Source organism: Gorilla gorilla, chromosome 13 (assembly GCF_029281585.2).
Source record: "Gorilla gorilla gorilla isolate KB3781 chromosome 13, NHGRI_mGorGor1-v2.1_pri, whole genome shotgun sequence".
In the NCBI taxonomy this organism is placed as follows: domain Eukaryota; kingdom Metazoa; phylum Chordata; class Mammalia; order Primates; family Hominidae; genus Gorilla; species Gorilla gorilla.
The window spans coordinates 98,182,598-98,196,538 of record NC_073237.2 but is presented as its reverse complement, the minus strand read 5'-3'; positions in this window follow the sequence as shown (position 1 = coordinate 98,196,538).

Below are 13,941 nucleotides of genomic sequence, written 5' to 3'. Positions count from 1 at the left end.
GCCACGTTATTGACTAACTTTTCTAAAAACTTTCATGGGTTGGAAAGATATAAAGAATAAAAAATATCACTTCAACAGAGTTGTAAACTTCTGCTCTAAGATAAGTTATCTAGGTCGGCTACTCTGGGAATGCCAAATTTTAATTTAAAAAAATTATTTTATGTATCTGATGAAATAATGATTTTTTTTACTTTTTTAATTAAGAAAAGTAATATTTTCATGTGCCTCCTCAAAGATATTTTCTGATATATAAACAAATCTGATACATGAAAACTTCACCAATAAATTTAGAAATAATCACTGTAAATCTGAATTTCTTTAAGCTTTATTTCTAATTGACAAATAATAATTGTGTATATTTATGGGTGCAATGTGATCTTTTAATATAGGTATAACATTGTAGAATAATCAAATCAGAGAACTAAAACTGTATATAAATCCCCCAACCTACCTTTTCTATATAAGCAGTGGGTTATCTACTAATTTGTAACTTTTTAATTAAGTGATCTTTCAGGGTTTCTTCCACTATCAAAGGAAGAATTTCTAAATCCATGTTATTTCAAGTAGATTATAATACAAATTATATTTTCATCTCTATCTAGGAAAGCCTACATTAACTAATCCAAGGAAATTAAAATCTATCAGACTATCATACCATATCAAGCTTACATTATAGAAGAAAATGCTTATGTATGTGTAGATAATGGCTTCTCAATTTGAAAAAAAAATCTCCATATGACAGTCTTTGAACTAAATGATGAATTAACACAATGCTTTTTAAATTCAACATTTATCATCTTTGGGTTTTAATCCCAGAGATAATGTAAAATTTCTCAAATCAAATAAGTTTAGGTAACTAACTTCAGTTTCACAAATGGGTGTCAAAAGCATGCCAAAATAATATAATCGTTATATTTGTAAAAGACTGTTTTTCAGGATGTATAATCTCTGCTCTTACAATGCATCGTATAATCTTACTTTAATAAAAATACCCTGAGGGCCCCAACACAATTTATTTCACTGTCAAAATCTTTGGGTTCCCAGCAACAGCGCAAGGCTCTTCTATTCTGAGGTAGCTGGACTCTCAGAGATCTGTCTGGAAAAGTAAGACAAAGGATTTGTGTGATAGTTTATCATCTACCTGAATTACTGTTTTAAAAAGATATCAGAAGCTGGCTTTGGTCATTTGGGGGAAGAAAATGACTAAAAACGATGTATCAAAAATATGTGAGAAAATATTCAGTTGTTTGGAACCAAGAAAGTTCCGGATTCAGAATCTGGACAAAGGGTAGGAGACTTCACAAATATGGCAAGTAGCAAAGGCAGAAATCCTTGGTCAGCAGATGATAAAAGAAGCATGCACCCCAGCTCCCCAGCCATGAAGCTAATGCAATTTAAGGGCCCATCTTTTGCACAAATCCCTTCCAAAGTCTGGACAAGAAACCAATGCGGTATTTACATGATCCTCAATTTCTGTAAAACTTTCAAAAGTAAAATATTGTAAAAATAGTCAGTGAAGACTTCTGTCTACCCTCTGATTCCTTCCATCCCACTCTGCCTCCTGCCTGGAGATATTAGGGTAGTTGTGGCCCTAGCTGAGGGGAATTTTAGTTGGAGTTATATTTACCTCATATATGAAAAATATATGAATTGTATAGAAGTTCCCAAATTTGACAGTTCCTAAAAATGCACCTGACATAACCAATATCAAGTTGTGAAACTACCAGAAGCTTTTCTACATTATCAATTTTTAAAAACCCACAAAATTTGGTACTTCCATCCATGGCAGAATAACTGGATTCAGACTTTTCCCTCCCATAAAAAGCAACCTTATTAATGTACCAAATATATTAAATAACTCTTTTTTGGCATTAATCTACAAACAGGACTTTGATTCTTGAGAGAAGAAAGGCACATGTGGAGAATCCCACATTTTTCCTGGCTTTCTCCCTCAGGGAAAATTTCCCAGTGGTGAAGCAGGGAGTTGAAACCCCAGCAGAAAGCAATGGTCTTGCTAAGCTGAGGAAGCAGAATTTGGAGATTAGGGTGCTGAGGTGGCTGGAATTTCCTGAGCAGGGCTTTAGAAAGGAAGGAGCTACATAAAGAAGTAGGCACGGGTTTCCCCAAGGGTCTTTAGGAGAAGTTGGGCTGCATATGTGCAAGGCAAAATTCTGTAAGGCCTAAGAGAAATAGTGGCTCTGGGACCTAATGCTGAACTGAGATGGCAGATGTTATACAGTGCTGGGAATTTTGGAATTCTGGCCCAGACAGAATGGAGAGACCTTGCTAAGCACCACAATCACTCAGCTGAGACCCAAAAAAGCTACACATGTGAAGAGCCATGCTATACAACAAAGAACAAAACACTCAAGTGGAGAAGAAGGATACGATAATATCAGGCCCCAATCCACATGCGTATTAAACAGAAAACCTTCCAAAGGAAGCAGCAGAGTATCACAATAGGTTGGCAGAGCACAGAGGCAGGACTTCCTGGGAGGCCTGGAATCATCTAGTGTCAGGGAAGTCAGGGCTCAGCCACCAACACGGGATTTAGGGCAGGGCTCCTGAGAGAGCATGGTAGCATTACAGTACCTGAGAAAGATGGCAGATTATCAAAACCCAAAACCCTTGTTATGAGATCAGGACTCCAGGTAAGAGAAGTTGGGCATAAGGTTCAGACTAACTGCAAATGGAAAAATTTTGGAGGTAGAACTGTTTCAGTACCTCCTGTCTCCAGTCAGAGTCAGCTCTAGAAATTAAGAACAGGACAGACACTGCATTTAAAAAGCTAAGTGGTCCCGACTACAGGGATCACTTAGATCAATAGTAAAGGAAGATGGAGAATCAAACAATCTGTGAAAGGAAAAAGCTGTGTGACTCTAAGTCTGGGTTCAGAGGAGACAACAATGACCATAACTGAACAGGAGAGAGCTCAATGGAGGGATGCTGATGGAGAAGCAGCACAGTGCAAACCCATGTGGGCAAGGCCTATGAGACCCTCTGATCAGAACAAGGAAAGCAACTTGCCTCCACAGCAAAAGTGCTTGGGGGACGAATCTTAGTTTTCTTCCTGCTGTTTTAAATGCATTCTGTGGTTCCTAATGAGGACAGCATTTCACTCACAGACCAAGACAGCAGTGACCATTATATGCTTCTAAAATTGCCAACAAGTGCATAAGCGAAAGAATAGGGTTGTGTTCTCAATACGGCATTGACATTTGCTAGATTGACGTTGTTAATGCAGTCAAAGAACTAATTAACAATCAAAGGGAATATTTTCACCACACTGAGCAGTCTGTAAGCCGACTGCCTCTGAATATCTTCGAAGTCCTAGGAAATCAAGCATTAGGAATGTATTCTGGATCCTTCAGGCCAGAAACAGCCTTGCCAGTGACAATTATGAGACCGACTGGGCCTAACAACAAAGAAGAGAATGAGCCAATCTTGGTAACCAGGAGTTTTGGGATGCAGAGTTTGTTGATCTGTTCCAGTAGCATTTGTGTTTGTTTCTGCAAAAACAGTTTTTAAAAAATAGCATCAGAACTAAGAGATAAAACCACTATAAAGGAATATATAATATCATGAACAACTATAGCTGAAGTAATTGTGTACCGAAAAACACAAATAAGTGAACTTAATGAACTAATCATCAGGGTGGTTACATATAAAAATGCATATAAAATCAATACTACTCTACCATTTATGCTTCTATTTCACTCACTGGTCTAAAATTTTATACCTAGATTTTTATTATTACATTTTAATACTTTACATTATTCATCTTATCTTTAAAATTTGTTTCAAAATTTATCTTTTGATTATGTTGGTAATCAGTATAATTACTTATATTTATCATTTAACTGGTTTTACTACTCACTACCAGTGTTTCTACAATACAAATTCACTGTTCTCAAAGGGTTTTTTAATGGTGATATAATTTTTTGTCATTTAGAGGCTATCTCTGAGTAATATCAGGTATGAAGCTTTGTAGTACATTTTCTGAGTTTTGCATATTGTGGAATGTGTTTTTGTTGCCACTGCACAAAGGAGGCAATATGCCCACAGGTGGGATCTTTAGTCAATAACATTGTCATCCTCTCCCTCACCACCATATATATTGCTTCTAGCATTGCCATCTGGCAACAAAGAAATCCTAGACACGCTTAATTTTTTTTTCTTACACAGATAATCTGATTTTTCTTACTTGGATGTTTGTGGAATATTTTTTATTTATCCTGTGAAATTTAGATACCTCAGCATGATATGTCTGAATACTGGTTTCATTTCATCAATGCTGCCTGCTTCTCAGTGAGACCCCTTATTCTGCAGACTCAACGCTTTCTTCAGTTTAGGAAAGTTTTGTGTAGCTATGACTTCAGTTACTGATTTTTTACCATTTGTTCTGATCTCTGTTCATTTATCTGTTATGTTGATTCTCCTTAATCTTTCATGTTTCATCTTCACTGTCATCTCCATATCTCAATCCTATTGCCTTGTATCCTAGAATAGCTTCTGTAATGTGTGCCTCACATCACTGATTCCCTTCCCTGTGGTGTCAGTCTTTAATCTTTATTATTTCTAATGCATTTTAAAATTCTCAAATGGCAATTTTAGCATCATTCTAATATTTACTTACCTTGCCTAGCTCTATTTTCATCTCAGTCTTTTGCCTTATTGCCTTACTTCCTCTTTGTTCTCTTTTTTCATTGTTCATGTTTTGAATTATTAAAATTATAAAACAAGGGGTTTTCAAATTTCCTTCCATGTACTACAATCTGATATTATCGTGTATGCACCTGCATTTAAATGTACTTCTTTTTTTCTTTTCTTTTTTTTTTTTTTGAGACAGAGTCTCACTCCATTGCCCAGGCTGGAGTGCAGTGGCACAATCTCAGCTCGCTGCAACCTCAGCCTCCCGGGTTCAAGGGATTCTCATGCTTCAGCCTCCCTAGTAGCTGGGGTTACAGGCGCCTGCCACCACACCCGGCTAATTTATGTATTTTTAATAGAAACGGGGTTTTACCATGTTGGCCAGGCTGGTCTCGAACTCCTGGCCTCAGGTGATCCACCCACCTCAGCCTCCCAAAGTGCTGAGATTACAGCCGTGAGCCACCGCGCCTGGCCTAAATGTTCATTTTTATGCCGCAAAATCTGTTTATAGATAACTCGTGTAAGGAGCCCACTATTGTAGGTAACAAAATCACCTGATTTTTATTAGTTTTTTCACTGCTTGGATCTTCAAAGAAAATACTTTTTTATTAACCAAGTGGTACTAAATTCTCCAAATACCACCTGAAACTTCTGCTAGCATTATCACGTTTTGTCTTAGCTATTCAAATAGTACATTTATGTATGTACATTTGTATCTTTCCTTAGGTAATGCCTTTTTAATAAGCACAACTACTTAGAACTCCTATCAATCATATCAAATGTGTGCACATATATACCCACACCATCAATTATATTAAAGTTATTGAGAGAGAATTACATACATTGCCCAGATACAGTTTCAAGTGTGTCTAATGCAAACAATACAAATTTCTAATCAACTTTAGTTTGAACACCAAATTCCTTTACCTATGTTTATTCAAAAAATATTTTCTGCATGATTCTTGAAGTATAGACAAGAATAAGACAGAAAGAGTCCCTAGTACATGACTATTGATTTAATTCCTTTTTCTTAATGAACAGGCAAGACATCGGTTACACCTCCTTGCTTCTTTAACCTTGCAATATTTTAGAACTCACTGACATGCGCTGAATCTTTAAAGTGATCACAATTTTTTTCTCAGCTTGATTTCAAATGATTATCACTTCCTGTTTCTGCAAGGACTGAAACCACCTTCTAATTTACACAGGGATTGTGATAGGCTTATATCCTGGGAGGCACAGACCGTACCTAACTGGTGCCTAACTAGCTTCCTCTCCATGTGAGGGCCAATCTTAGTAACCCCTTTCCAATGGATCCAGAAAGACAGCTTAATTACTTTATGGAATCACCATGTAAATTTTCTTCTTTCCTTCCAAGATTTTCTTGACTCTCCAGAGTCACTTCTTAGCACCAGTTGGATTTCCAAGGGTCCTTCAGTTTCCCATCCATCACCATAGTTTATCACTTTGTTGTCTTGCTATATTTGCCACAGTTGAATTGCCACATATTTTCATTTCATACAGTTGGTCTGCATTTATCTGAGTAGAATTTGTGGACCGCAAAGTTGTCGGAGCTGTCACAATTACACTTCATCATGCTTAGGCCTCTTGTCAGTTGAAATACTGTGTTAGCTATAGGTGTCGAAATGTTCAGTAAGTTTTTGTTCCTTTTGACTTTCCGTGGTCATTTACTATAGTGATTTAGGGTGAAGTTAGCCTAGGGCAGGTATTTGGAGCAATAAAGCACTGTCCTCTGGAAGATTTACTAGTTTCTTACCTGTTTATTCCTCCTCTCACACTGACTACTAAAATACAATCATTCTATATCAGAACAATTGTTCCCCCATTTACAATGAACTGGTCTTTTATGGTATATGACAGAACCAATGTGAAAATTCTTTGTAGGCAAAGTTTGACAGCCACAATCTTAAAATATTTCTCAAACATACTTCCCAGTAACCCATTGTTTCTGGCCATAATATTTATACTTTTGAACTCTGTAGTGTTGGTACATCCACAGTAAGTGACACACTGTAAATTTGTCTTTCCTGGGAAGAGTGGAGCATGCTATAGTTATTTAAGAGTCACGCCTCAGGTCTTACATACACACACACACACATACACACACACTACTCTGAATATCTGTTATGGCACTTAACAGTCTGTACTTTTCCTTTTTCCTTTATAGCTAAAACCCAGTCACCAGGAACTGCCCATACTCCAGACAAGAGAAAAATGAAGCAGTGTGTATAAAGAGATAATGATAGAGAGATATCAGATGTAACCTTATTTCTAAGTACCTCAATAGTCAGCTGATGATCCTTTCATGACCACATAGACGTTCTGGAAGACATCAGTAACAAATTGCGGATGTTCTATTATGCCTAGTTTTTTAAGCTGTTTACTGCCTTGGTTTTCAATGAGATAGAAACCAACATTAGATTTTACAAGATGCCTGTTTTCACCTTCCACTTTATCACCTCCTTCTTATACATTTTGTGATGAAAGGTTTGACACCATCCCAATCTCAGACCAGCACTTTTAGGAGTCCACTGGCAAATGTGCAGGACTGTGAAGCTAGATCTGGTAAATGAGTGAGAGGAATAATATCCATGTGTCCACAAACCAGCAAAGACTCATTGTTAGATTGTTTACCTGGCTGCGCTCTGTGGAATGGACCAGGCTGATTCACAGACGCGGGTACTATTGGATGTCAGGGACAGATATGGAAGGCAAAAAGTCTGACTAACTCTAAACATCTGCTATGATAAGTCCAAGAAACTTCTTCCTATTCCAGTGGCAAATATTGGATTTGTTACTTGATTTTTGTCAGTGGGAAGAAGGATGGCATCAAATTGCTGCTTTCAACAAGCCTCATCCTAGTGGTACATGCTCACTAGAAAGTAAGAGAATTTAATAATGTTTTCTCTCCACATTTTTACATACTACACCTTATGTTTACAAAATCCCAGCACAACTGATTGAAAAATAACAAATAAGGATTATCATAAATTCACTTCTCTTCAAAAAGCTTTGAAGAAAGGAATTCTTTGATAGATATATGAGGGTTTAATTTTCAGTGATTCAGAAATCAGGCAGTGTAGAAAAACAGCAAGCTCTTTGTTACAAAAATGAATCAAGAGTCTTTGTTTCAATGTTACTGTCACCTAATAATTCAGTGACTTCATCATGAAATCTCTGCTCTTCGGATTTTCCTTTCTAAAATGAGGAAATAAAGCTGGTCTTTTCGGATTCTTTGTTTTTATTTTCGTGGAAATGGCTTGTTGACTACAGGGCAGCGAAAAAAAATGATTCAGAGCTTAGATTCTACACACGAGTATGATTTGGAAATATATTTGCTCATTTTATTTTTTAAGATAAAATTGGCCATTTGGATTAATTTCCTGTTTGATTTGTAATGAATTAACTCAGTCTGATCACCTGCCATGTGCGTGGAAAAGTCTCATACTCTGAAAAATGACGAAACAATAAAAATTTAACAGAATTCTCATAGAACAGGGAAGAAAACAGCCTAAATATGGTTCATCGCAGTTTAACTATATGATGAAATGCAATTTAATAATGAATAATCTGGACAGCAGAAGAGAATGTAGAAAATAATTGTTAGGTGAAGGGAACAGTTTAAGCACAAATGGTAAATTCAAGAATAGCTCCACAAGAATGAAAAGGAAGAAATAAGCAGCTTCAAGGAATCTTACATAAGAAGAGACAATAGATTTTATGTCTGATTAGTTATAGAGAGAGGTACAGAGGGGTGCCAATCTCATGGATACCACTGTAGATCTTTTCTTTACTAATTCATGTGTGAATTTATATTATATCATTATATGACCATCAGAATAATGCCCCTCCCCCCAAGAAACTCATATCCTAATCTCCAGAACCTACAACTATATTACAGGGAGATTACAGATGTGATTAAGTTCAGCATCTTGACATGCGGAAATAATCCTAGATTATCCTGTTGGGTCCAGGGTAATCACAGGAGTCCTCCTAAGAAGGAGGTAGGAGAGTCAAAGTCAGGGAAGGAGATGTGATGATGGTAGCGGGATCAGAGTCAGAAAAAAATCAGAATATTTTGCTACTAGCTTTGAAGCTAGAGGAAAGGGGACTCTGGCCAAGGAATTCAGGTGGCCTCTAGAAGAAAGGAAAGGCATGAAAATCTATTCTCCCTGGAGCCTCCACAGAAAACACAGCCCTGCCTACACCTTAATTTCAGACCAGTGGAATCCGTTTCAGACCTTTGACCTTCAGAACTGTAACATAATACATTTGTGTTGTTTTAAGCTACTAACTTTGCAGTAATTTGTTATAGCAGCCATAGAAAACTCATCCACCTTGTGTCCCCAACCACTCATTCATTTCAGCCCCCAGTTGATCTAGTACATCATGTCTAATAAACTTCTCTAAAAAGTCATTTTTATCCTAGCACTTCTTGTCCACCACTTTCAGTGGTCCCTCAATTCTCAAAGGAAAAAATCTATTCCTGAGCTAGAAATTATAACTTATTAACGTTATCCCCAATCACCTTCCCAAGCTTAGGCATCAGTACTGATCACACAGATATTTATTCTAACTAGACTTAGTTTTTGCCTAGTTTACATTGCTACATTTTTCTTGAAAGTTAATATCTCCAATACATCTATGCATAATAAAATTTTATTATCTGAGAGGGTTTCTAAACATTAATAAAAAATAAATGGACAGATTTACATATATAAAATATTCAACTGTCTGAATGCATAGAAGTAATGGGGAGAAATATGTAAGACAACCACAACAAAAGAGTATTTTTACAAGGTTAATGTCTAATTATAAAATTAACATAAATGACAAACACATAGATGACTTTGGGTAAATGTACAAATGATCTAAAAAGAAAATTTAACTGATTGGAAAATATAAGGATAAATATTCAACTAAGTAAATTCAATTTGGATAAATATTCAACTAAATAAATTCAATTTAAATAATGATACATTATTTTAACCTATAAATTAGTAAATATTTAAAATTATAATAATAATGTCAAGTACATGGTGGAACACTTTCCTTAACAATGACTTAAAAAAGTAACAGCTGTACCAGAGAGCATTTTGGCAGTACATACTAAGAGCACTAAAATTGTAATCTTCCCGCTGGGCGCAGTGGCAGTTTGGGAGGTCAAGTCGAGCGGATCACTGGAGGTCAGGAGTTCGAGACTAGCCTGGCCAACATGGTAAAATCCCGTCGCTACTGAAAAAAACACAAAAATTAGCCGGGTGTGGTGGCACATGCCTGTAGTTCCAGCTACTGGGTAGGCTGAGGCATGAGAATCACTTGAACTTAGAAGGCAAAGATTGCAATGATCCGAGATTGTGCAGCTGCACTCCAGCCTGGACGACAGAGGGAGACTCTGTCTAAAAAAAAGAAAAAAAAAAGTAGTCTGCCATTTGCCATTTGATTAACTTATCCATATAAATTTGTGTACATTTATATAAAGTTCAAATTGTCTGAGTGGGTAGTAATTTAAATTATGGCACGTATATTTTATGAAATCTATATATCCTAGAGGCTTTTAAGAATTTGGAAAATGCAAATTAGAGAATTATAGGTAAAGTACAAGACAACAGTAAACACATAAAAATGTTATCAGTAGTGATCAAAAGTGATGACATTATTTTTCTATTTTATTTTCTCTTTTCAGAGTTTAGAAATATTTTATTTGGAGTACATATTTATCTTGTGTAAAAATAAGCTACATTTAAAAAAAAATTCTACTCATCTTTCAAGTCTCATCTTAATACTGGTTCCCCTATGATTTTTCTTTCTTTTATCAGACCAACATAATATATTGCTCTTTCACTTCTAAAGCACTGCATAGCAATTTTCATGGAACTTTGAACATGCTACTTTACTTTCAATTTTTTATGAGCATAGAAAGGAGGACAGTCATGTATATTTCTTTATAGGACTGTTAACATGTAGTTCAATGTCTAAATTATAGTAGGTGATCAATTAATGTTTTTTGTCAAATAAGCCTAACTCATCTCAGAACAGGTTCTATGTTCCAAACAAGCATGGATATTTTCCCCATACAATTGACAGATATTTTTAAAAAGTAAAATTCTAAAAGAAGAAAATATGTTTAATTACATTTTGTATCACTAATATAATAAAAGAAAATCGGGCAAATCAGGAGGGGGATTCCATTCAATTCTTTTTAAAAGAAAAAAAAAGTTTCTGATAAAACCTGGACACCCAAAATTCTCACTAAGCTTTTTGGTCCATTATCTGCTGGGATCATCCAGTCCTCAGTGGCTGAGCATTGCCTGTGTTTACCCAAAACTCTCACTAAGCTTTTCGGTCCATTATCTGCTGGGATCATCCAATCCTCAGTGGCTGAGCATTGCCAGTGTTTCCTGCTAGGCAAGAAGCACTGACTGTGATGCTATAGCAAATATCTTTCAGATCACCACCAAGGACTGGACTTCTCCCTTTGACCTGAACCATTGGATTAATTACCCATTGTCAAAGTACTACCACCTGCCTGAGTTTGGAAATCACCCGTGATGGAAACTATCATTGATGCTTACTCCCAAGGATATAAATGTCAATCCTAAAATATATGTGCCCCTGTCATACCTTTTTGGATACTCCAGTTGAATTGTTCAATCATATCCATTGTGGGCCAATTCTAGAGCTATGTCAATTTCCCTACCCCAGTCCAGCTTTCTTTCCTTTGCCAGAGACACATACTACAAAAGTCCCTACATGCTTCATGGTGATGGCTGTCCTGTTGCTGACCTGTCCTTTGAGAGTGAAAAAAAAATAGTGATATAATGTTTTCTCTTTATGTAATACAATATCAATTTGGATTTTTGTAAATATTAATATACTTTTCATAGAAAAGGAAATTTAGTCAAGCACTGAATGGCCACTGTACTTAAACAAGGGGAAAAATTACAAAGATCCTAGTCTCCCTGTTTAAATATATCTCCAATGAGAAGCAGAAGGAAAACCCCTGCCCAGTAAATCTTCAGTATGTGATGTAAGGTCTAAACTTGAGGCTCAATATTATGTACTGCCTTGACATCTGGTGGAATCAGAAGGGCTTTGAATAGCCTAACTGCTATGTCCCCTCCCAAACCTGCTCCTACAGATAAGATTTCCTAGCCAAATGGCCCTCCTTATCAAAGGCACCAGACACAGTTTCTGCTTATTCCTGAGTATTGGGTTTCAATTTCCTGCCAACCTGTAGAATCATTCAAACAAGCTGATCACATCTTCCACAGGAACCAGGGGACACATCACCCTTTTAATTCTACAAAATCTGCCTTCTGCAGCCCCTGGCTGTTCATTCTGTTTCTGAGTCCAACCCCTATGTGACCCTGCATGACATATGGTGTCCTCCTCCCCGCAAGCTGTGAATGTATGTGACTAATAAATGCTGTCCATTTCATCTTTTTAGTGTCAAGTGTCATATCTTCAGCCATCCCCATAACCTTAGGGTGGGAATCCCTCTGTCACCAACTGAGTGAATAGGAGGCGATTAAAACACGTCAGTAAGAGAGCTTCTTGAAAATGTCTGATATGCTCATGTATATAAATTTATTCTCATCATTTTTCTTCTTCAGAATGACAATCTTTGGAAAATGTAGTTTCTTGTAAAATCTTGGCCGGGCACTGTGTCTCACACCTGTAATCCCAGCACTTTGGGAGGCCAAGGCAGGTGGATCACCTGAGGTCAGGAGTTCAAGACCAGCCTGACCAACATGGAGAAACCTCATCTCTACTAAAAATACAAAATTAGCCAGAGTGGTGGCACATGCCTGTAATCCCAGCTACTCAGGAGGCTAAGGCAGGAGAATTGCTTGAACCCGGGAGGCAGAGGTTGTGGTGAGCCGAGATTGTGCCATCGCACTGCAGCCTGGGCAACAAGAGAGAAACTTCATCTCAAAAAAAAAAACAAAAACTTCACAATTTGATATATCTAGAATGATGGGTCTGGGTCAACAACTGTATACTCAGTATTACTCTCATTTTGACTCTCTTCAGCACACCAGACACACTCAGCCGTATCCAGAACTGCAGGTCTCCATTTCCTTCCCATAAAGCTTTCAAAGTACATACACTGAAAATATTGTAATGATTATAATTAGCATTCAAGTTCAGGGCAAGACTTTCTTTGAGGGAAGGACTACAGAATGCAGATCTTTTAGAGCACTGATGGAAGAAAATTGCTCCTAAAAAAATGTTTTCTTTTGGTTTGTTATTTTACTTTAAGTTCCCCGATACAAGTGCTGCACGTGTAGGTTTGTTAGACAGGTGTACGCGTGCCATGGTGGTTTGCTGCACCTATCAACCCTTCATCTAGGTTTTAAGCCCCACAGGCATTAACCATTTTTCCTAATGCTTTCCCTCCCCTTGACCCCCATGCCCTGACTGACCCTGGTGTACATTGCTTCCCTCCCTGTATCCAGGTGTTCTCATTGTTCACCTCCCACTTATGAGTGAGAAAATATGGTGTTTGGTCCTCTGTTCCTGTGTTAGTTTGCTGAGGATGATGGTTTCCAGCTTCATCCATGTCCCGGCAAAGGTCATGATCTCATTCCTTTTTATGGCGGCATAGGATTCCATGGTGTATATGTACCACATTTTTTTAATCCAGTCTATCATTGATGGGTATTTTGTTGGTTCCATGTCTTTGCTATTGTAAATAGTGCTGCAATAAATGTATATGTGCATGTGTTTTTATAGTAGAATGATTTATATTCCTTTGGCTATATATCTAGTAATGCAATTCCTGGGTCAAATGGTATTTCTGGTTCTATATCCTAGAGGAGTTGCCACACTGTCTTCCACAATGGTTGAACTAATTTACATTCCCACCAACAGTGTAAAAGCATTCCTATTTCTTCACAGCCTTGCCAGCATCTATTGTTTCTTGACTTTTTAATAACTGCCATTCTGACTGGTATGAGATGATACTTCCTTGTGGATTTGATTTGCATTTCTCTAGTGACCAGTGACGGTGAGCTTTTTTCATGTTTGTTGGCTGCACAAATGTCTTCTTTTGAGAAGTGTCTGTTCATATCCTTTGACCACTTTTTGATGGGGTTGTCTGTTTTTTTCCTGTAAATTTGTTTAAGTTCCTTGTAGATACTGGAAATTAGATCTTTGTCAGATGAGTAAATTGCAAAAATTTTCTCCCATGCTGTAAGTTACCTGTTCACTCTGATTATAGTTTCTTTTGCTGTGCAGAAGCTCTTTAGTTTGATTAGATTCCAT